Source organism: Melospiza georgiana, chromosome 1 (genome assembly GCF_028018845.1).
Source record: "Melospiza georgiana isolate bMelGeo1 chromosome 1, bMelGeo1.pri, whole genome shotgun sequence".
NCBI lineage: Eukaryota > Metazoa > Chordata > Aves > Passeriformes > Passerellidae > Melospiza > Melospiza georgiana.
In genome coordinates, this window is record NC_080430.1 from 9,690,707 (window position 1) to 9,715,388 (window position 24,682).

The following is a 24,682-nucleotide window of genomic DNA, read 5'->3' on the forward strand; positions in this document are numbered from 1 at the left end:
AAAAGGATAGATTTAGATACAATATAAGAGAGAAATTCTTTATGATGAAGTTGATGAGACACAAGAATGAGTTACCCAGAGAAGCTGTGGATGCCCCATGCTGGGAAATGTTCAAGGTCAGGTTGGATGGGGCTTTGAGCAGCCTGATCTAGTGGAAGGTGCCCCCTCTGTGCCTGCCCATGGCAGGAGGTTTGGAACTAGGTAATCTTTAAGATGCCTTCCAACCCAAATCAGTCCATGAATATATGATTTTATGATGTTGGCCCCCTGTAGCCCAACAATCATTTAATTACTCCATGTACAATGGAACAACTTCAACAGGACAGCTTGAAAGAAAGAATGAGAACATGCTGGTGGAGTTACAAACTCTCAGGAGACCAGACATGTCAGTACATTTCTCAAAGCATGGAAATTAAATCTGTAGATCACCAAGGACTTGTCCCATGTCCTTGGTGATCTACAGGTCAGAAGATAAGGCACTGTCCATGGACAATGTCTCCAACTACTATTGTTTTCTTTTTCTTGAGATCTGTCTGATAGATAAAAATCTACAAATAGAATAAGGGTCAAGGTTTTAATTCCCATCTTCATCTCCTGATTTGTTTGTGTTTCCTTAAATATATGTGACTTAATCCTCTTTGGCTTCCTTATGCAGTTCCTGGTCAGTTTTATGGTTCATCTGCTGGATCTGCAAACCCTACACACTGAATGAGTAACCTGCATGGTGAACTTCTCACATATAGGCTTGGTTAATAACTAGTTGTCATTACTGAGAGTTTTCTTAACTAACAACACATAGAAGAAAGTTACTGTCAGAAATGGTGCTTATGAATTGTGTTGCTGTTATTCTGACCACATTGGTGAGAAATTAAAGCTGCATTATATCTAAAGGAATAATCTAAGTCACAAAGAGGTAATTTATTCCAGTGGCTAAAGAATCAGGAGTTTTGTGATAGATCCTGAAAGTAGGCAAACTTGGACAGAGAAGCCCATTCCAGGCAAAACTATAGGCAGGCTGACTGGGAGTGAAGGAATCCATGACAGTTTGCCCAACCTTTTCCTCTTGATTCTCAAATAATGTGTGGTTTGAAGTGAGAGCAAGTCAACGTCTCATTATATGCTGGGCCCTCCTCTTACAAGTCACATCAGCATGCAGATTCCCAAAGTGCTGATTCTCAAAGGCGCAGCAGACTTGTCCAAGCTGTTCTGAACATCAAGATGCATTTTATATAACATGATATTGGAAATAACTTCACCCAAAATGTCAAGTTTATCCTAAGTATATTTGATGACAAAGAGTTCCTAATAAATTGTAAGACTAGAGAAGCCTAAGGAGAAGGAAGCTTTGTAAGTCCTTTGTTGCAAAGGGACTAGCTTTAAATTTTTTTTTTCTGAAGTTATGACATTTTGCCTTTGGGTGATTTTCTTGGCAAATACTATAGACCAGTGTCAGAAGGGGAGGAGAAATAGAGAAACTGTACAATACTTTCTATTGTATGCATCACACAGTGCCTTTTGGTTCAGTAGACATAAACAGCTTTAAATTTCAAGGCTAATTCAAATTGGATTTTAGAAACACAAAGTCTTAAAATATTTGCACCAAACTAAGGGATTATACCCTTATCTTATCCTTAGAAAAGCTTTTGAAAAATATATGGTATCTCAGATTTTAAATTGGGTCTTCAAAACCCACTTGTCTGTAGCTGTGTCATCTGCTTGGTTGCCTATTGTCAAAAGGTAAAATGTTGTATAGAGAAAAGGATTTGCATAAATTGCTATCACCTGCTGGCCATCCAGGTTAATGAAAGGCAAGGAGAAAAATAAGGCAGGAAGCCTTTGAGCCTAATCTTTCTTGACTGTTTCTGTGCCAAAACAGATGAGCAAAATATTACTGTAGTGTTCTTAACTTGCATTCACAACCTGGGCCTGGCCTTTCCTATTGCTATCACTGAAATCTTTATCTCCACCTACTGAAAGCAGTTATCAGAGGGTGGAGGAACCTTTTGATTGCACAGATGCTTTTAGCCTTGTGCTCCCCACAGGCACCAGAAAAGATGTAGTACAGGAAACTGTGGGAACAAGCTGTACCAAGAGAAAATTCCCCTTAGTGGCTTGAGCAGAGCATACACAGCAATTGAACAGTCAGGCCAGAAACAACAACATGAACAAAAAGCACATTAGGAATGCTTGTACTCCTAAATTAATTGAAAACTTGGTAAAGATGGGTTAAAAGGGCAATCTATAGCACCCTGCAGCTACCTAAGGGTTAATGACAGAGGTGGCAAAGCCACACTCTGCAGCAGTGGTAGATGACCTATGGGGACAGTGGTCACCAGCTATGGCCTGGGAGATTAGGACAGCCCAAAAGAGGCTGTGGAATTTCCACCCTTGGTGTTTTCAAGATTTAGGAGGACCAAACCAGGACTGACCTGACAATGCATTAGCAGTAGCTGCAGTTTGAACTGGAGTTTGGCCAAGGACTGCTCATGTCCCTTCCAATCACCATTTCTGTGATCCCAAATCATGTTAAGTGAAAGTTAACATGGGGAATATAAGTATTTACACCAAAGATAATAAAAAGTATAGCTATTGTGAAAGCAGTAATTTTGTTCTAAGGGATAAAGAATGGTTCTGACAAATTACTACAGCATAAGGAATTTTACCAGTCATGTCAAATGAATTGATTTTTGTAGTGTCTGTTCTTTCCTGTTTAGACAATTCTCAAGAAACTACCATTAATATTCATGGGGATTTTATATTTACATCAGAAGAGCAGATAAAATAATAGACAATGCTCATCTACAGGTGAATATCATTTCAAACAGAGCCTCCGCACCACACTCTATTATCTAACATAGTTTGCCACATATGACTTTCCAAAGTACACGCTTTTGGGGGTGCAGCAGAAGAAAAGGAGAGTTGTTTTATTGCTGAGAATTTTTAAACAGCTGGTGAGATTGACCAAAACATAGCCTGGAAATCTGAGAGAAAAACTAACTGCACACCTATCAGGCTATTCTGGTTTATGTGCTATGACAAATACATTACCACATAAATTGAAACACATTTAACTAAGAATGATTATAGTAGTGAAGCCCTGGATTAGGCCCTGTAAGATGATCTATACATGGAAAAGGTGTTTGAGGTACATGTGCATTATTGTTCATGGGAAGATCAACTCTGCTGCGCTGGGACTGCTGCTCAGTTTGCCTCAGCTGCACCCAGCTCACTGCACAGGCTGTGCAATGCAATACTTGGATTTCTTTCAGGGAAATCTCTGATTGATCTGCAGGAGACTTACACCTGGGTGTATGAACAAGTACAAAAAGCAGTGCAAGGGATGCCCACAGAAGGTTAATCCATTCTTAGAAGTTGCTAAGTAACAGTACCTGGAGCTCAGGATCACCCATTACTTGACAGCTCATCCCTAAGACTTTGACATGTGATATTTTTTTTGGCTGAAAGCTGCTATTTCCTGGTAGTCCATTTGGGCAGTACAGGTTGAGGGGGGAAAGAGAAAGCCCTCAGTTGATTTAGATCAGCAGAGAATCTGACTTGTCTCACAATTGTGACGTTTGAACTCACATCTCTGTAAAAGCTCCCTGGTCATGAGAAAACACAGCGGCTTCTGGACTGGTATATGCTAATATACCAAATGTTACTCACTCTGGCTACAATAGCACTATCTCTTTAGAATGCAGAAAAATTCATTAGAAGGCAGGTGAAGTAAATTTGATTTTGTGAAGCTATCATGTGAGTGCATACAGAATGGAGCACACTTATGTTTTGCATACCCTAAGTATGTAATTTCTCTTTGCTGGAGGTTTTTTCTGTCTGCCAGGGATTTTTCCTCCACAGTTTTAAAGAAATAATCAATCAAGTCCCCTCCTAGCACACAGGTAAATAAATGTACCAGCAACTGGATTAAGGTCAAAATCATAACCAATGTTCTGTAAATACCCAAGATTAAAAAATGTATTTTTATTATTTCTGTTAGAAATTTCTCCAGTATTTGAATGCTGTGACATTTGAACAATAATAATCTTTTGGCTCTCACTGACATGTGCATTTTTATCAGCAAATACAGTGATACATGGCTTTCAGATTCAAAATATAGTTTTAGCAAACCTTTAAGTATATTAAGAACAAGGCCAAAGCCAAAGAGTCTACATTTGGTTCACAGCTGGCATTCTAATATTAGTGAATAATGATGTACAAAATAGAATATTAGCTAAAGATTATTTGATGTAAACAAAATGGCTATTTCAAAAGCATTTAAAACAATATAAAATACATCAATTAATGTAAAACACAATGAACATGCAATTCCTTGTAGTGAAAACATATTTTACAGGACTTTGGCAGACAGTGTGCATGTAACTGAAATAAAAATCAATATAATTTGTTGTATAACTTAGACATAGCTTTATCCTCTTCTACACAAATTAATATTTGGGTTAGCAATTCATATGCCAAGTCTCAGTTCTCAGGGATTAGAAACAGCTGAGATATACTGCAACACTGAGGTTTATGATGTGAAAATGCTGACAGACTCAAATAAAACAGCACTGCTGCTACGGCAGGTTGGAAACGTGATCCATGAACTATTGCTGGTTGAGTGTAAATGCCTGAACCTCCAGCTTCAGTCTAAAGGGTTCATGTTTGCCCAGAGGATGTTGCCTAGCCTATACCTTTTTGTTTACAACACTCTTCAAAGTGATACTGTACAGTAAGTGAGCTTCAAATCAGCTACTTGTGGAAATAGGCTGTAGTGGATCACCAGCACAAGGCTTGCATGACAGCTGAGCCTGCTTAACACCTTAAAGAAGGGATTAACAGATGTATTTTCTCAAGCTCTGTGAGCGAGCCTCCTTCCCTCTCCTATCCTTCTGTCTCTGGCTTTGCAGCACTGTGGTCCCTGCCCTGCTCTGATACCCCAGTGCCCAACACACCTGGTTACTGCAACCAGTTTTCCAATTCAAAAGCACCCCAATGGAAAAGGACATACTTTCTAAATATATTTTTTTCTGTGGCCTTACCCTGCAGCTGAAATGCCTAGATTATGCAGAAGCTCACAGCCAGACCTCAGGCTAATCCCTCTGGAAGAGGGGATGTTGTGGCTTTCACCCTGTAAAGCTTTTTGTCAAAGTCATTTTACAGTGCAGCATGTCCCTCTCACTGAGGAGCTCTTCTCACAAGTCCTGGTCATCCTAGGCAGTTACAAGGGATAACTCAGCCTCAGTCACTGCATTTGATCCCCACAGAGATCATTATGTTTTACTGGTTCCTCAGGACATGGCTAAACAGGGCTCAGAGTGCCTTGGGAGTATAAAGATGCATTTTTCTTTCAAGGCACATCTCTGCTCTGCTTTCTACAATACTTCTCCAAAGTACAAAAAAAGTAACAAAATAAAAACAAAATAGCAGGAAGTAGACTCTGTAATGCTGTACTAAGCATGAAGTTCCTCGAGGTGTGAGGTAATTGCAGCACCTGGCTGTCATGGTAACAGGCATGACTGCAATTAATACAATTTAAAGTGCACTATATGTGGAAGATGGTCGGTAAAATCTCCACCTGTTTGTTTATAGCTACTGCAGCCTTCCTGCTTATCCTATGTAAAAACTTTCCTGATACATCTCAGCTGGGCATCAGATTTCCTTAAGGGATTTCAAGCCTTTGTGCAAAGCTGCTGCCAGCCGTTCATAAACAGAATGACACTGAATTTCTGTGCCCTGAGGAATAACCCCAAACACTTAGAATTTGAAGAACTGAAAAAACCTTTGGTTTTCTGTAATGTGTGCTCTTGAATACCAGGAACTAATCTAACACTGCCTAAACCTCCTTTCAGCTCGGCAGCCACCCCATCAGCATGGCTCTCCAGCCAATGTCATGCTGCCCTGGAACTGTGAAAATCAATGAAGGTTAAAATCACACACATGAAGGCATTGTGTTGATCTGCACTGCCACTAATTTAAACCATTTGGGGAGGCTAAAAAAGCAACCAAATTATTTTCTATTTGCAATTCTAGTGTAGGGCTAATACACAGAGCAATACCTAGTATATAAAGAAATGTAAACCTGTCAGTTTGCTGCTAAGTGACCCAGCTTATACAGATGTAATTAGAAAGTTATTAAACCAGAGTCCCTTTAGCCATGGCTTCAGCTGAACAGCTCTGCTACTAATACTATCCATTAAATTGCATCCATTTAGAGCTGGAGCACTATCACTTTTTAATAGCACTACTCCTAACAAACAGCTAGCATATGCTGCTTTAAGCATTAATCTTTGCATGCCATTGACTACTTACAAACACAAAATACGTTAAAATTAAAAGAACTGCAGTAGCACTACCCTTGCAGGTTGTGATTAGGCGGTACTCCCTCTCTTTGAGGTGTACAGGTGCCAAGAGCCAGACCTGATCTCTCCTGGTCAGACCTGAAGAGGCTAGAGGGGCTACATCTTGTCCCTGGCTGCGGAAGCTCACCTGGGGTGATGGCCCACCTGAGCACAGAACTGTGCTGTGTCACCTGCAAGTGACCCTGCCAGCCTGGTGGTGCCACTGAGGCCTTTCTATGATGCCTTCACAGTTCCTTTATAGAGTCTGTGACCAAGAGAAGGCAAAGTTTAGCAAAAAACAGCCAGGTAAGACTTATGTCAAGGTGCAGCTGATTTATTTCCTGGGAAAGGTTTTGCCCCATACCCATCCCTTCAGAGAATAGCCCATGAGATCCCAGAAGAACCTGATTCCAAGTGGTAGTAAAACATGGAGATTTGTGGCATGAAATCAGATACCAGGTCTCCTCTGTCTAGTCCTTGAGAAAGGTTGAATCCTATCCCTAGGAAAGATGTTCTCATTCCACTGAGCCCTCTGGACATTTCTGAAGTCCACACTTCTACACAGGTCAATACAAGAGTTCATTAGATTCACAGAAAAAGATCTTCAAAACAGGTTCAATTGGAATGCAAATAAAGGCATGTGGCAAGACAACAAACTTCCTCTTTTTGAGTTGACCTTTTCTATTTCCATCCATTCTGACTGATCTGTATTAGCATGAAACACAGCATAATTTCAGTTGCAGCCCTTTTTGAAATCAGGTATTTTCCCAGCTCCCTGCTCTATCAGTGGAAGGTACATTTACTAGAGGTTGAATCTAGAAGCATCCAGGCTTCTGAGGTTGTACTGTGTGAAATAGTTTAATTAGGTAATGGTACATCAGTATTTTTAGGAGAACTTTAATTTATTACATGGAAGTGATCATAAAAGTTGAATGAGTTCTGAAAATAACTTGTTCTTTTCTGAGACTATTCAAAAACCTCATCTTTATTTTTGGATTTAAAATCTGTCTTAATTTTAAACTGTATAGATACAGTGCACTTAGAACATATATAATTAGAAAGAAGAAGTCTAGATTGCTCTAGATCAGGAGCAGTAAAATTTTCCTTAAGCTTGGTAGAGGCACTGAGTGTGGTTTAGCATTGGAGAAAAAAAAATATTTCCTTATCATAAACTGCCTTGCTTCTCATATTCTTTCAGGTATAATCTTCTGTCAGCTGGGTCTGCTGGATCTAACCTCAGTTCTGTAGATATCAAGACTAACAGAAAAGGAGGAATTCTCACCTTTAATAGCCTCTATGTAGTCTTTTCTCTCCATCTTCTCTTCTGCATTGGGTGTGATATTGAACTCTAAGCCCAAAGGTTAGAGCAAGTGACAGTGCCCACAGGTCCAATGCACTGACAGTCTCACACTTGCCATGCAGCTGTGGGGGGAATTTCACTTCCCCGGACAGTGCAGGAACTCTGTTTCTGATCATGTAGCTTTCCATATGGATTCCATCAGAAAGTTCCCTCATTTTGAACAAAAGCATCTTTAAAATGAAAGTGTTCAGCTCCTGTACTCCGAAAGTATGAAACACTAAGTGGCAAAGAGAGGGCCTGGGTTTCAAGCATTTCTAAGAAAGACCATGAGTTCCAGCAGGTAAAGCTACCTGGCATTGGACAGTAGAAGATCTTAGAAGTAACAACTCAAAGAACTTATGTGGTGCTAGGATACTAATAACTGCACAGGAACCATAGGTTCTGAAGCACTAAGAAGTCTATGTGCACTTCTCCATCAGAAACCTGTGTACTGAAAATATAAATGTGGAAAGAATCAGTACAGACAAACCTCAGCATAATGGAATAGGCTGTCTTTAACAGTGGAGAGGAACAATCCTTAATCACAGGTGAGCAATCTTAATTGCCCTGATCTTTGAAATAGCAGAAAACTACAGCACAGAGCACAATATGGCATGATTTTAGATAAGCTGCACAAAATTCTTTCACTGTTGACTCACCAGTACATGCTCTAGATGAGGCACGTATTACAAAAGAAAATTTTACAAGGAGGAAAGTCTCTTCTTCAATTTCTATTTGTTGAACAGTGATTGTATGATTGAACAGAAGATGCTACTTTTCCTGCTGAATTAGATGTTTTATGGTTCCTCATTATAGCAGTTGACTACATAAATCTATATGTTTTACAAGTAAAGGGCACAAAGGGTCCCATCCAAAGAGAACTCCTGAGCCTGCATATTACCCCATTATAATCCATATAACCAGCTCTGACCCAGTGTGGCAGCTTGCTGATATATTGCAGGAACAGCCACGTATACACATTGTAATACAGTCCAGGCTATTACCAATAAAAGTCAGTTATTTGGCCTCTGACATTTATACAAGCCATGAATATCCAGAAATAAGAAAGCTAGATCCTGCTTTCCTACTTCTTGTCTTCCTAATGATGCAGTTTTTTTCAAACTTGTTAACAACCCTGTGTCCAAGAGCTGTTCAACTCTATGCACTCATTGTGCACAATTCCATTTGCCTAAATAAATGCAAAACTTTCACTGAAGCTCTTTCAGCAAAAATTTTTTCCTCTGTGCTTTTGACACCTCAGTTATATTCTCTCTACACTGTAAAATGAAAAATCTTAGATGCTCTGACAAATAGTCCAGTTTTGATGTTTGTATTGTGATGTGCTTCCCTCCCAGGAATCATTTATAGTATAAAGCAAAAGCTGGTAGATCAGACCAAAATTATTTTTTTATATATACTGCAGCTAAACCATTTCAAAATAAAAAAAAATAAATGTAAAACAAAAATACATTTTCTTAAATTTTGCAAAGTAGAAACACAAGACTTTTTTTTTTTAAACCCAAATGTCCTCTATACCAGGCACGCTTAAGACATATTTTGTTTTACACTGACTTCAGCCACTGCAAATGTCTTCTACCAGGCATCTATGAAAATTTTAAATACTTCATTCAGCCTTGGCACAGGAGCTCCTAGATGCACTTGGAGGGTTTGATACCTTTACTAAAACATCTAAAGTCACTTGGTTCAGATAAAACCTGTGTAAATGGAGAGAAGCCTTATGCCATACTCAAACTGTCCAATCTCAGCAGTCTGATCTCCGCACCAAAATCACTCAAATTTAGCTGATTTCTGATTTAAAAAGCTGGTGGGACCACACAACTCATCTAACTTTAGACATGGGGTAATGAGCACTTGGAGAATTATGCCTATTTTAACACTTAAATGCAAGCCTTGCTGCCCAACCTGATTGCCACAGTTAAAAATGTGGGCTTGTAACTGTAAATCCCACTGACCAGGCCTAAAAAATACACAGCCCTAATGTCAAAATTGCATTCCAGAACAATGGGAGCTTGACCTAAGCCTAAAGACTGTAGGGATGGTGAGCAACAACCCAGCTGTGTTGTTGTACAGACCAGCTGGGCCTGACCCATCTTTCCAAGTGGGTAGGGAGCATGTAAGACAAGCACAATCCTAAGACAAACACAGAACAAGTATCTATGGGACAAACACCCTAAGAATCTGAAATCTGAAAGGTCCTTGACTACCAGCTTCAGGCCCTAGTATGTTTCTCCTGTAATGCCAGCATTTGTTCCCAGGCCCCCTCGTATCTTGCTGATATCTGAACCACTCACCTCCTACCACACTCCTGCCTTGCCTTTGTCTTTCAGACTTCTCCATTTCTGGGTCTTGTTTGTCAACATTTGTCTTTCACTCTGATTCAGCTGAGTTTAACCAACAGGCAGGACCACCTGTGCCCCAGTCAACATAAACTGAATCAAACAGCTTGATTTCCACCAAGTTTGAGAGCCCTGACTGCTGTAAATGTAAAATATAAGAAATTTGTTGAGACTGGGAGCATCTACACTCCGCTCTGCGGCGGTTTTTTTAAATTGAATGTAACATGATGAATTTTGGGAATGGTACATCTACTCTTTCCACAATATCAAGGGGAATGTTGGGGATGAGTTGAAGGGAGGAAAAAAATGTATTAAAGGCTATTAAATACAAAGATACCGTCTCTGGTGCAGGAAGTCCCTGGACCTCAAATCACCAGAAGATGGGGAAATATATCAGCAAAGTGTCACTGGCCCTACTCTATCCTGCTGCTGCCTGCAGTTGGACACAGACTTCCACAGTCCAAGGAAGATGTTCTTATGTGCCCAGGTAGCCAGGGGGCAAATCATTACCATCAATATAATTAAATGCATTTTTTGCTAGAGTGGGGTTGGAGTGTGTGTGGGGGAAGAAACTGGGAGGGCTGTAGGTGGGACTCCTACCATCTGCTTCATAAAATCACTGCTTGAGGTACCTGGCCTCAATGGCAAAGAACTGATTGATGGCACCAGCAGATATCTTCCAGAACAGTACTATCCCTGCAGGGGTGTCTCCCCATGAAGTTTAAGGTAATACCTTTCCAAATGACTGCCTCCTAGCCAGAGAGAAGATGGTGGTGCTGGGAAGAGGGGGTAACACCAAGCACCCTCTCAAAGGGAAGGCAACAGGGGGTCTACAGAATCCACTGAGTTAACTGAAGGGGGGCAAAAAGGGGACAAATTGGAACAGCACCCCCATCCCTGCCAACAGAATACACGTCTTTTGTTAGAGGCACCACAGAGCAAACAAAGTCCCAGGAACAAAGGGAAAGCTGAACTTTTAAGGCCTTTGTTAGCAGAGAAGACCTGAAAGTACTGAGCAGGGACATGAGTTTGGATGGCAGATGCTCCAACAGAGAGGAGCCTCCTGATAGAGGCTATATGCAGGGTATAAACCCCTGCTTTCAGGAGATGTCACTCCTTGGAGTCCCCCTAGCAGGGGGTGCAGAGTTAAAAAACACGTGGAAACTTGCTAAAAGGCTAAAGAAGATCACTCCATTTCTGAACAACCTGCAAAATACAGAGCCAGACTGTGCACTGACAGAGCAGCGGAGCCTGTTTCAGCTTTTCACAAAGAAGGACAGGATCAGTCATCATTTGAGCTGGGGTAGCACAAACCTGAGCCCTAACACTGTTGTTTCAGAAAGCAGATGCGTTTCTTTTACGCCCTGAACGTGCTTGCTCCTCATCTCAGACCCCAAGGGCTGGGGACAGGAGGGTGCCACCAGGCCCAGACGTGGGCAGGAGGTGCCTGAGGCAGGTGTGGAGACACCACAGCACGGGCGGCTGACACGTACCATAGCCTGGGGCTGCCTGGGGATAACCTGAGCATCTGGCAAGTCTATCTGCTGCAATGTTCTACACCATTTGTCCAGGATATTCTCCTCTCTCCCTCTGTGCCACTCTGTGCAGTGACCTGGTGGACCCCCAGGAAGAGTCCAGCTCCAATGCAATTAGCAGGAACATCAGAAAACGTCTCCCTGCTGCACAACTCCATACAGCCAGGGCACAGCTTGAACATGTTCATTCTGTGCAAAGCTTATGAAGAATTTGCATTAGAAAACAGAGACAAATGGAAATTTTGGCTTTCACTGCTGCTTTTAAAGGAAGTGCCACCCGAAGAGCTATTTACCTATTATCTAGATTCTGTTGTTGATAGTGCTAGCTTTGCAATATGAATTTTTAAAATTTATTTAAGGCAATATTAGGAAATTCACTTGACACCATGTAATTATATTAATAAAGAAATTTGTTTGATGTTAAATATTTATTCTTCTCTCCCTGTAATCATACTTTTGATGCTGCATACATTTAAAATGAAAAAATGCAATTTCAAATGTCTTCAACCTAGTTTTATGATTGTTTGTCAATCACAATCTATTAAACCATTTAGGTTCTGAGTGGAGAGTTTGGGTTTTGGTGTTTTTGTTTCCTGGTGTTTTGATTTTTTTAGTGGTCTGTTTCACTTTGGTTGGCAGAGCGAAAAAAGTAATTTGGATTTAGCATGTAGAATTTAACTAAGCTTTATTTATTTTACTGTCAAAAGTAATAATAAAGAGCAATTTAAGTACTTTGAAGATGTGCATTTAGTGGTCTTTGAAGCATAATCCCATTAAGATTAATAATGAATTGCATCTGAGTAAGACCATGTCCCTTAATGCTAATGTCTATTGCAAGGTGGATAAATCACTCAATTTAACAGCAAAGACAAATGTGCTGAAGAGCTGTAGTTACACTGGTTTACTTGCTGTTGGGAGGGTCTAATTTTGGTTTTTGTCTGTTTGTTTTGTTTTTGTGTAGCAGTGACTCCTGATCATTGAAAACAATGAAGTGCAACAGGCCCAGCATCTCCAGCCAGGCAAAGGAGGGGATTGTCCTGCTCTGGGCTGGGGCGGTGTCACCTCGAGTGCTGGGGCAGCTTTGGGCACCTCAGCATGAGATGGCTGTAAAGGTGTTTGAGATCACCCAAAGGAGAGCTATGAAGATGAAGAAGGGCTATAGGGGAAGCCATGTGAGGAGTAGCTGAGATGTCTTGGCTTGTTCAGCCTGGAGAAGAGGAGACTGAGGGGAGACCTCACTGCAGGCTTCAGCTTCCTCATGCAGAGAAGCAGAGGGGCAGGCACTGATCTCTCCCCTCTGATGAACAGTAACAGAACCTGAGGGAATGGCCTGAAGTTCGTGTCAGGGGAGATTCAGGTCAGATGCTAGAAAAAGGTTTTGTGCCCAGAGGGTGGTTGGGCACTGGAAGAGGCTCCCCAGGGCAGTGGTCACAGCACTAAGGCTGAGAGAGCTCAAGGAGCATTTGGACAATGCTCTCAGGCACACAGTGTGACTCTGGGGTTGTCCTGTGTAGAGCTGAACTGGAGTGGATGATCCTTGTTGGTCCTTTCCAACTCAGGAAATTCTGTGACTAGGTGGTTTGCATAAAGCAATTCCTAGAGATCACCAGCTACCTCAAATAATCATCATTCATGTCCCATGACTGCAAACCTCACGGGAAGAGTTTCACCATTACCAAGATTTCCCATCAAGTCTTGGTCATGGTCTGCACAGAAAGCTTGAAGCAGCCAAGATGGGCTGAAGAGCTAAATATGAAGAGAATGTAGCAGCCCTAGTTCTAATTTGGCTCAATAAACTGTGCTCCTGAGCAACCCATGGGGTCTTTCACAGACACCAGCATTCAGGATACCAACGTCAAACTTCAATCAGAGCTGCTGCAGGGCCCCAGAAGAGAGAGATTTTGCTTCTTTGCCAGGAATGGCAGCATGTTTGGTGATGTGCAATAGCTATTAAGTAAGAGTTAGATCAATATTAAGCATGGTTTGGCTATTCTAAGGACAAGAGGAAGGGCTGAGGAAGGACCCAAGGACAGACATGGACTCTACAAAGGAAAGCCCTAAGTTATAGCTCCGACTAGCCTGAGGAAGAATCCATTTCCCTCTGGCATCCTTTCAAGTCCCTGTAGCAGAGACCTGGTGGGACAGCTCTCCATTGCCACTCAGGGAGGATAAATATCACTGGCAGGACACCAGGCAGCAGCTCCTCCTGTGCCCTGGCATTACATTTGTGTCAGTCAGCTAAGCCTTCATCCTGCTTAATACATAAGACTAAAGAGATCACATTATGCACTGGTACAGCCACAAAATCAGTGCAGCTTTGCCCAGCAAATAATGGTATATGTCACTTCTGATTACAATTGGTTCAAGGGGGCAACAAACCACACAGTGTGTGCAGCCTTCAAAGCACCTATTAAAAATACACTTTTATGTTGTAATTGCTCACTAAAAAAGATGCATCGATTTCTTTCCCTCACATCTGAGAAGCAATTGCACAGACCTATTCAGAAGAATGCACATAATATACTTGAAAAACTAAGCGTGAAAAATCAGTTTAGATTTCACTGAGTGTGAATTTGGGGAGAAAAATTATCCCTCCACCTTCTCACTACTAATGCAGTAGGGTTTATTTTTGAATGAAGGCAATATGAGCTTAAATTAAATGTCAAATATAATTTAACATTAAAGCATGAAGTGGCTGAGCATGTGCGTGTCAAAGCTAGCAGCTCTTCTGAGTGGTTAATTGCTATCTACAAAATAATAACCTATAAAAAGATCTCTCATTTTCAGTAGTGAGGCTTAAATTTACTGTACTGGAATAATTCTAACAAAATAGAGCTTAGAAGCCTTTTTAGTCACCCATGCCACATGAAGACACACAATGACAAATAAAAACATCTGCAATCTGGCTGCCTACTTCTCCCAGAGATGTCTAGACTCCTTTTATAATCAGCAATGAGAAATAGACACTTCTAGGCTGTAGCTCATCTTGTCCTAAACTAGATATCTAAAATAGGCCAGAAGAATCACATCTGAAAAATGCCCGTTTCTCTCACTGACTGTAAAGGGAGCCAGCGGTGATTAATTCAGAGGTAGAAAGCTACAAGGCAATGGGTAGTTTTGATTATTTTCTGCCAAAATGATCAACTGACCAATTCTGCAATTACAATTTTTTCCCCCCTGACATCTGATAGGTAACTCTTATTAATGCTAGAAAGTGACTATTTTATGTGACATGCTGCCCACTTTAGAAAGTAGTCAAATCCTTGCCAAAAGAAACTCCCAGTCTGAGACTTTAGCTTTGGGGCAGAACTCCAGAAAGACATTACAGCAGCCAAAACAGCTAAAACTGAACAAAACATTCCCAAGGGATCTAACCTTCCATGCAGTTGCTTAATTCTAGCTATACAAATAGTCCCATGGGGCAGATAAAGAAAACTTATTAAATGAAGCGTTGGCTACCAGTGGGCAGAGTTCTGTGTTCTGCTGTACAATGGACTGGCTGGAAACCACCACTAAACCAGCTGAGTTCTACTTGAAAGAAGGGGCAGTTCCAGTAGAGGAGAAAAAAACCAAGAGGACAACACATTTTTTATGTTGGTACATTTCTTTCTCAAGATTAAGTTATGAACTAAGTTTCCCTTTAATTTTTTTTTGTGTGGTGGTATTCCTAAATATGCAAAAATAAATAATGCAGAATACAACTAGACAACATCCTGATGTGTGAAGTTAACAGCAAAAGCTGTCACTGACTTCAGTTGATTCAATCTTCAGTGTTCAATCAAAACAACTTCAATCTTTCAGTGTTTAGAACAATTAAAAATCTAATATTTCCAGAATGTGAAATAAAAATATGTTGTTATAATATCGCTATGCAACTATTTCTGCAAGAAGGAGGAGGAAGAAATTTGAGATAAGGAAAACAATAAATGATTTTTGCAAAGGCATTATCACTGGGGCCAATGAATATGAAAACAATATACTATAATTTTCATCATGATTTCTTGTTTGTTTCCAAAGTGTTATATCCACCAATACAGAAGTTTTGATATAAAAGTTGAGAAGGGTCATGCAAGTTACATGATGGAGAGTGTTGGGAATTAGCATAGAAATCTGAGCACTAAATACACCTTAAATAGCAAGAATTATGATATAATCATAAAACATGGAGTTAGGGTTCTAAATGCTGGACATAATAAGGAGCAAGTAATATAGATGAAAGGAATGGAGGGTAAGCAAGAATTACAGGGGAATGAGTACACAATTCTTGTCCAAAACAGGTGCCTCTAAGTGCTACAGCACTGCTTTTTTACTTCATGACTAAAAACTTTGAAACCTAAGCAAGGCCTAAGTGTCACTGAAAATCGCAGTGTTTGCTCTCCAGTGTCCAAAGTCAGCACAGACAGCGGGCAGGAGCCCAACACAGGACAAGGCCAAGGCAGCTCGTGCCCTGGTGCTACAGCCACGCTCTGCACAGCCATTGCCAAATGTGCAAATCTACAGGAGGCTTTGACACAGTGGCACCAGCCTCGGGCACGGCGCTGACATCCTGCACTGCTGCCAGCTTGGCCAGCGCTCGCCATCTCCGCGGATGCTTGGGCACCAGCCATGAGCTCCTCCTGCCCGCTGGCTCTGGCCTCAGGGCTGCCACGTTGGCAGGGCAGTTCTGAGCCCCCCACCTGCAGCAGAGGGCACAAACCTTGGTGTGCCCAAGCAACAGGGGCTGTGTACAGCTGGGGAAGGACAGCAGCCATGGCAGTGAGCCCTCAGCCCTGTGATCTCTGCCTAATAAAGACACTGAGGCCCAGATCTCTGGCTGATAAAGACACTGAGGCCCAGAGTGCTATTTCCAGCCCTGGCACAGTGTGTGCAGGACAATCCTCCTCTGCTGCCATCCTTCCCTTTGACATCCCATGAACAAGTACAGGGTTATTTTATGCTCCCAGCTAAGGTCCAAGTTGGTGTGGGCCTGGAAGAGACTGAAGGGAGACCTCATTGCAGTTCCAACTTCCCTGTAAAGGGGAAGAGGAGGGACAAACACTAATCTTTGTGGTGGCCAGTGACAGGGCCCAAACCTGAAGTTGTGTCAGGGGAGGTCTAGGTTGGATATTAGAAAAAAGCTGTAGAACCAGAGAGTGGTTGGGCTGTGGAGCAAGCTCCCCAGGGAAATGGTCACAGCACTGTTGTCATCATATTGCAAAAGTGGTGATTTCCTCATAGTCAGCTCCTCACAGCACTAACTCCCTCTACCTCACAGCACAGCCAACAAACTCCAACTCTCTTCTCAACCCACTAACCCACTCTTTTATAGCACTCATCCTTATTGGACACAGCTGTGGCCTGTTAAGGGCAGGCTTGTTCCTAAGCTTTGGTAATTAGTACAGCTTCAACTCCTCAGAAGTGAGATTACCTTCTCCCCTCTGTTTTCTTACATTCTATTCCCCCACACAGCACTTAGGCTGACAGAGCTCAAGGAGCCTTTGGATAGTGCTCTTGGGCACGTGGTGGGACTCTTGTCCCCTCCTGTGCAGGGCCTGGAGTTGGACTTGATGATTCTTGTGAGACCTTTCTAACACACACTAATTCTGTGATGCTTTGTATTCATGATTTCCAGTTTGATGACTGCTAGGAGCTTGCTGATATGGCTTCTCCTCCACATGTAGCTTGTGTTAAGCTGTTCACAACCTCGGTGCCTTTCCTGCTCTGTGACTTCTGGCAACCTTCTGCTGTATGGGGTCACAAAGGGACAAGGGACTATTTGCCCTGGTAACAGGAACAGGTGCACACCACAGAAAACAGAAAGTTGTGATAATCATATCTTCCTCATTTCAGAGGTACCCTGTATTTTGATATCTTTTGCCAGGTCAAGACAGGAAAAAACAAGGAAGACTGGCACTTTACTGGGTGTAAAAAAAAAACCAACTCAGTTTACTAAAAAAGACAGTATAACATCCAGGGGATGTTATACTGTGAGACAGCTTGACTCTGTGGAGTGACTTGCATTGACCTTGCATTTCAAGAGGGACAGGAACATCCCTGTGCAGTGATTCAATGATTACATGACGAGAACAGAAAGTGGGTCAGAAGAAAAGGCCTGTGTGGAAACAATGGCAGCAAAACTTGGGCAGGGCAAATGTTACTTAACCTGGCACAAGGTCTGCTAACAGCAGTCCAGCCAGGAATATTATCTATTTAACTGTTAGTAATTCAGAACTGGTGCAGTGTGATGTAGAGTAATCACTGATTTATATAATCTGGTTGCTCCTTTTTAGCTTTGGTTCTCAGCCTACTCTACAGATCTAGAGATCTCTACACCTGCTACCTGAAGTCTGGTAAACATCAGTGCCATGATACTTCATTAACATCACCAACAACTCTGTCTTCTGATTACCTGAGGTCATAATGAATATTTTAAAATAAGAAGTAAATACTTTGTCTGGCAAGAGAGTATCTGAATACCTTTACTGGTCATCATATTAAAAATCTACCTGCAGTATTTGGTGTATGGTCTCCTAGTCTTACACAAGTTTAACTCCATCATAAATAATTAAGAACTTTGAAACATCAAGATTTGCTGATTTAACAGAAAAGATATGTTGTAGCAGATAAAGTTCAGCAAATTTTGCTGAGGTGGTTTAGATATTACTGCTCTCAGTTATTTTTCCCATCTTTCTGCCAAAGTTACTGCCCCTGGACAGAAGGACAAACTAAAACCTGGGCCTGTATCTCAGACAGCCCCTTCAAACTGATGAGACATCAGTGTGCAAAAGGATGTCCTTGAAGTACAGATGTCCAGTCTTTTTCTGTTGACCTTGACGCAGGGCAGAGTTGAAATAAATACCACCATCAAAAGCCTTAATAACAAAATATATAACCCCAAAAATATATAAAAATGACCTCACTTTTCTTTCCCACTTGTTCTCAATGAATTCAAGTCATAGCCTTGTATCTGTGCAACTGTCCTGTCTCTGCTAGCTGCTAATTTTAGCCAGGGTACTCCATTATAGGGCAAGATGAAAAGCAAGTTATGAAAGGATGTGAAGCATAGCTTTCATAAAATTTATATATTTTTAAGTTCCTAACTCAGCTCCCAAATACCTTTTCTAGTTCTCTCACAATTCTAGCACACAGAGTGGAAACACAAAGTGCCAAACAGATGCAGCTATTTGTAAGAAAAAGCCAAAACCTTCTGTCCTCTCTCAATGATCTCTGACTTTCAGAATCTTGCCTTAACATTCATCAAATATTCCCTTTGTCTGCTGTCATCCCTCTTAAATACATAAAGAGCTCATTCATGAATGTATAAACTTTTGTCAGTCTCTAAAGTAAATGGAGTTTTCTTTTAAAATGCTTTAAATCAAACTCACTCAGTGCATGGTGCTCTGTACTGTTATTCTCCTTTCTTCAGAGACTGTGTCTGCTTTTGATCCTTTATTCCTGACTTTTCCCTAGCACTGATTTCTCTGTCAATTTGTGAGCTGTGCCCTGTGTTAATGTTTAGGCAGAGTATTTTGATGTTTTTCTTGTCTCATTTTTCAAAAAATTCTCTCCTAAAACTGGTGCTGATAAAGGTTAAAGATACTCAAGGAAAATGTAATTCAGACTTTTGTTCTCCCCCTCCATCAGCACCCTGATTTATTCTTTTATGAAGAAATAATCAAGTAAATGTTGAAGGTCCAGAGATTCCATTTGAGATGCATCAACCTCTTCACCTGCACAGATAACTATCTTTGGTTCATGCCACTACAATAATTAGGGCCCAAAGTCACAAAGGACCAAAGACCACAGTCCAGGAAGAAGTTTCTCTTTAGGAAGCAGTACTCCATTTCTAAATTTCCTACTTGAACCTATTGCATGCTGAGGGAAATATGATCTTGCATGGCTAAGCCATTTCTGTCATTCTGTGCAAGAATTCCACCACTTTGGATTCAAGAGTCAGGCCATCTCTTCCCAAAAAACCCATTCAGTATTCTTTAGACATTGCTTTGTGTAATACCTTTCTCTAATGGTTAAATCCTCTCTATTCTTCTAGTGACAAGACTGGCAACAAAGCAGCAGACACTGAATCAACTTTAAGACAGAACAGCTGAAAGAGCAAAGAAATCTTTCTTCAGTGTATGTGTGCATATATATATATATACACACACACATTTATTTTTGTATAAACTTTTGCATTACACTCGCAGAGATAGAGACGTCTCTGTTAAGAAGCAATGGAGAACTCCGAGATAGAGTAATTGGAAATGTGTCCTTCTGCAGCTCCTATTCACTGCTGGTGTTCAGCAATAAAAAGAGAATTGCAACCATGAATCACAAACACTACTGTGCTGTCTTAATACTGCCTTTCAAGAACTGAAAAGACAAATACCACTTAGTCAAGGAGAAACCCTCATATATCTGATACACCTCCAAATGCTCTGTGATTAATCTTTTTCTTAAAACCAAACAAAACAAAACAAACAGTGATTGAACAAAAAAATCCCACATCCGACAATCTAGATTTCTAAAGCTTTGATGGAATGAGGCCACTGGTGAGCAACAGTAGAACTTTACATAGAAAAAAACCCCAAACACTTTACTAAAGCGATCAAAAGAGCTATTCTTTTAGGTAGTTTTGGGGTAAATAAAACAACACTTACTCCTTTAAGTGATTTGTTTGCATTAATGATTCATTTGCATTTATTTGTCTAATCCCAGAGAGGTTATTGTGCTGTAGCATACTCACACATTCAATTGGGCTATTCTTTAAAGCCAAGTGGTGTGGCTTCTAAAGTGGGAGTGTGGATGCTGGATTGCAGCAGAATTGGAATCCACTACATAAATTGAAAGAGTTGGCTATTCTTTATTGTCTGTATCACACTTTCTTGTTGAAAGAACATCAACCTTTCAGCAGTGGGAAGTGGGTGGCCTGGGGAGCAGGAGGGATTCCTGAGGTGCCATGTGGCCCTTTGGGAATCCCTCTGAGATGTGCTTGCAAAAGCTCTGGTGGCTGCCTCTATTCTTGCTGTGAGCACTTTTTGAACAGCTTCCATAAGCCTCTTCAGGATTATAGTCTCATAGTGCTTAACTGGAAGGCAATGAGAGTTTGTAGTGCAGATCCTTCCATAACAACATGAACAGCCCTCATGCTTCAAGGTAGGATGGGAAGGTTTTGGTTAGGCTGGCTGCCACTGCCACTTCTGCCTAAATGCTCTTGCTGCTTCTCTTGCCCTGTATTGGGCCCTCATCTGTTATCAGGGAGCTGAACCAACAGACCACAAAGAGTATGAGGTTTTGTGCATTTAGCATCCTGGACTGGGTCAGCATGATTGATCAGAGGTTTAATGTAAGAAGGAAAAAGGATGCAGATAGCTGGGATAGGTCAGAAGAAAGTTTTTACAATGGTTTAACTATATTCTTAAAACATACTGTCAGTCTGTCTGTCTGCCTATCTATCTATCTATCTATCTATCTATCTATCTATCTATCTATCTATCTATCTATCTATCTATCTATCCTCCCCCATGTGGCAGGATTTAGGAGCTGTGGTTGAAAGAGACACTTACGTAAGTGCTAATGCAATCTGAATAAATGGCGGCATTTAGGCAGGGGCAATGTGGGGGTGAGACAGCCATTACATAATGTAATTGGAGATTTATCCACCAAAGCTTCACACTTGGAGTGGGACAAACTGGGTGTCCCAGAAACCAGCAGTTAAACAAACACTGAATTTGTAAACCCATTCAGAATTTGTAAAAAGTATTGTTGTTTTATTACAGTTATTTATCTTGATCGCGTTTGTTCTGCTTAGAAGAAATAAAACACAGGCGCTCTTTGCCTTAATTGCTGGGTCTATTCTTTAGTAAACAATGAAAAGTGATTAGAGATGTTTTTTGGCATGCATGGTCCAAAACCACCTAGTGAGAGTTCAAAGAACAAAGCAAATGCTTATTGAAAGAAATTACTCAGCTAACTAAACTTGTATATCTTCGAGTCAGACATTTTTTCGGCATCTTTACCCCATTTATCAATGCACAATTACTGTCACTATTGTGTTGTGTCATTAGGCGTAAGGTTACAAGTGCCAGTCGGAATAAAAAAATTGCAGTAATGTTGGCATAATTTTTCATTATCATCTTCATTAACCACAGCTAGTGGGAGTAAGAGTTTATCCTTGCTGTTGTCATTGTCATGACAACGCTTCCAAAGCTTGTCTGCCGAGAGTTCACCAGATACAAAAAACTGAATGTCCTCATTATTCCACTTCTCACACTCTCACCCATGCCAAGGGTGATCTGAGATGCACAGGGCCCTTGATTTATCCCCTGTGATTTCTCTTGACAGCCTGGTATGGTGTCTCAGCTTAAGGCAATCGGTCTGATTTCACAGTTTAATTACTGCTAATCTGAAGGAGCGTGGCCAATGCTAATGAGCCAGCAGCAATCAAAGCAGTAATGGCTAAACTCACCCTGTTTCATTTTTTTTTTATTAAAACATTCTTGTCCAGAAATAAGCAAGTAATTTCTCCTTTTCTGCACAACTGCAGAGAAAGAACAGATGAGCTTCATGTATAATTTGGTGTTATTTCAGAAGCAGACTATAAGATTCCTTTATATTTTTCACTTAAACCTCTGTTTAATGTTAGTTTCCAAACAGCTTTGAGTCAAGAAAAGGATCAATAATTAGAAAAAACTCATTAGCAGATCACTAGCTCAACTGCAGAACATCCATGCTGGCACACTGGGCCCAAATTTTGGATGGATGTCTCCTTGATTTTTGCAGCTGGGCATCACTGAATTATGCAGCAAATAGAAATATCTCCAATGGCACTGCAAAAGAGAACCTAGAATACCCAGAAAGGGAGTTATTGTAATTACAAATCTGGATAACAATCCACCCTGCAAAATGACCCGTGCCTTCAGTTAGCACCATCTGATAGCAGCGACTTGCACATTCTCCCATTTCTTGATCTTGTCTCCTATTGCTGAAATAAAGCTGAAGAAAAGCATGGAAAAAATCTTCAGAACTGATTTTTTGTCAATCATGCCACTCAAATACCTGGAATAACTGTAGGAAAATAAAAACTATTGGGTGGGCCTTACGTCTTCTTTTCCATACATCCTGCAGGTTCTGAAATTTCTTCTGAAATTTTCCTTGGTTTTTTTCTTCCTCAGTAGACCTTAAATTTAAAATATTTACCAAACTTCACTCTGATGATTTGATTTTGATACAAAACCTTTCACTCTCTAATGACTCTCCAAACAGAAAGTCACCTATTAGAAGCAAGAGCCCCAGCACGAGTGTAAATCCAGGCTACTTCAGCCACCTTCATGGAGATATTCCATGTTTACTCTGGTGAGCCATATGTGACTTATTTGGAATAGAACTCTTACTCTTTGGAATGAAGAAGGAAAGCTGTGTTTCGGTGCTACTGTGTGTGATACATGATATATGAATAGAAGGTTAGGCAATATTTTGCTTGTTACATGACATGGGAAGATGATGTATAGGGAAATCCTCCATAAAGAAAAGGGTTTAGAGCAAATTTTGAAGAATATGAACTGCTTGTCTTGTGCTTATCTCAAGCTTATCTGCCATTACTTGAAATTTGGTATTGCTCAGTTAACCTGAGGGAAAATAGTTTTTCACAATTTTGTGGCACCTAGGAATACCTGACTAGTGCACAAAACCACATCATTTTTGCAGAAAAAGATGTTTAATAAAACAGTAAATATTAGGATGTAGGATTTGCCTTTTACAGCAGCATCATTTAAATGCGTAATATAGCAAGACAATGGTCCTTTGTAAGATTAAGTCTATTATAAATCATTTAATCTTATCCATTCATTAAAAAGGTCTTCCATCCATGATTGTTTCACACTCACAATGTTGTATTCAAAATTACAAAAGTCCAGATTGTAATGCTACAGAGATCTGTTATTTTGCACTCTTCTAAAAATAGATATATAACTTCTTTTTTCCCTTTTTTTTTTACTCTGTCTCAGTACAAGGAAAATAATGCTATGGGTACTCACAAAATATGGCCATTTCCATAAGATATATGAAGAAAGAGAGTGTCACAAGAGGGGAACATCATTCTAATAATATTTTGTACTTCATCATAGCACTGTCAGAAGATGCCAATGGAGACTCTAAGTCATTTTAAAGAACCACTTCATTTACAGGGAAGGAGTTCACTCCTAATTAAGTTGGAAAGCCTCCAGGGCTTTCTTCAGCCTTTGCAATTCTGATTTCCTCAGAGAACTCTTGGTAAATCTAAGAGATCCAGAGATTTCAGTGTGATTAAGACCCTACAGACACAGACATTAAAATGGCAGTAGTCAAACTATGCCATAAACCTTACACTAAAAAAAAAACAAAACAAAACAAACATCCTGTCAACAAGAGCTCAGGTAAACAGAACTAGAAGTCTGTTGGAATGACTATAATACAGCATAGTTATGGAGAACAAATGGCAAAAAAGAAAAGAAGGAAAAAAGTCTAGGTCCAAATCACTTGTCTCCCATAGCACAGCTCCTAGGAGCAAAATTCAAACTGCTATGAAGGAATTACAATTCTCTTATCTTCTCCCTTAGAATGGTTCTATATGGCAAGAATTTAATCAGATGCCACCAAACTGATGTTGTATAGCTACATGAAAGATCGGAAGCCCTGTAAATAAAACTAACATTTCCATATAAGGCTAAATTCTGTGGTCTGTTTCACTGAGAAACTCCCCAAATCTATCAGTAAAACAGGCAGAGGAGAGAAAGAGCATAATAATAATAGTAATAACAACAACAACAACAACAACATACAACTCTAAGATGAGAATCAAACAACCCGATTTCCACTTACACCCCTATTACCTCATTCTGAACTAAACTATTTATGTCTAGCATGCAGTGGACTGTCCGTATATACCCACTCTGACACAGAAGGCAAGGAAATATGCATTCTTATTTGTAGTTTGTCCTTTTTTATTGAATATCCTTCAGAAGGTCTAGGTTGATAAGGAGTTGTCAGTCAAGAGTAAGTAGCAAACACAGGGACTTAGGCAAAATTGAGGCCTTGTAAATTTGGGTCAAAGAGAGCAAGCTGCACTGAAAAGAAGTAATTTTATGTCATTCTGAATAA

At 40.5% G+C, this 24,682-nt stretch overlaps 1 protein-coding gene across 1 annotated transcript in view; it reads right to left on the reverse strand.

The window, feature by feature from the left end:
- The window catches only part of PTPRN2 (protein tyrosine phosphatase receptor type N2), a 638,409-nt gene that overhangs the window by 132,232 nt on the left and 481,495 nt on the right, over nt 1-24,682 (reverse strand). The gene's annotated exons all lie outside the window — the stretch shown is intronic.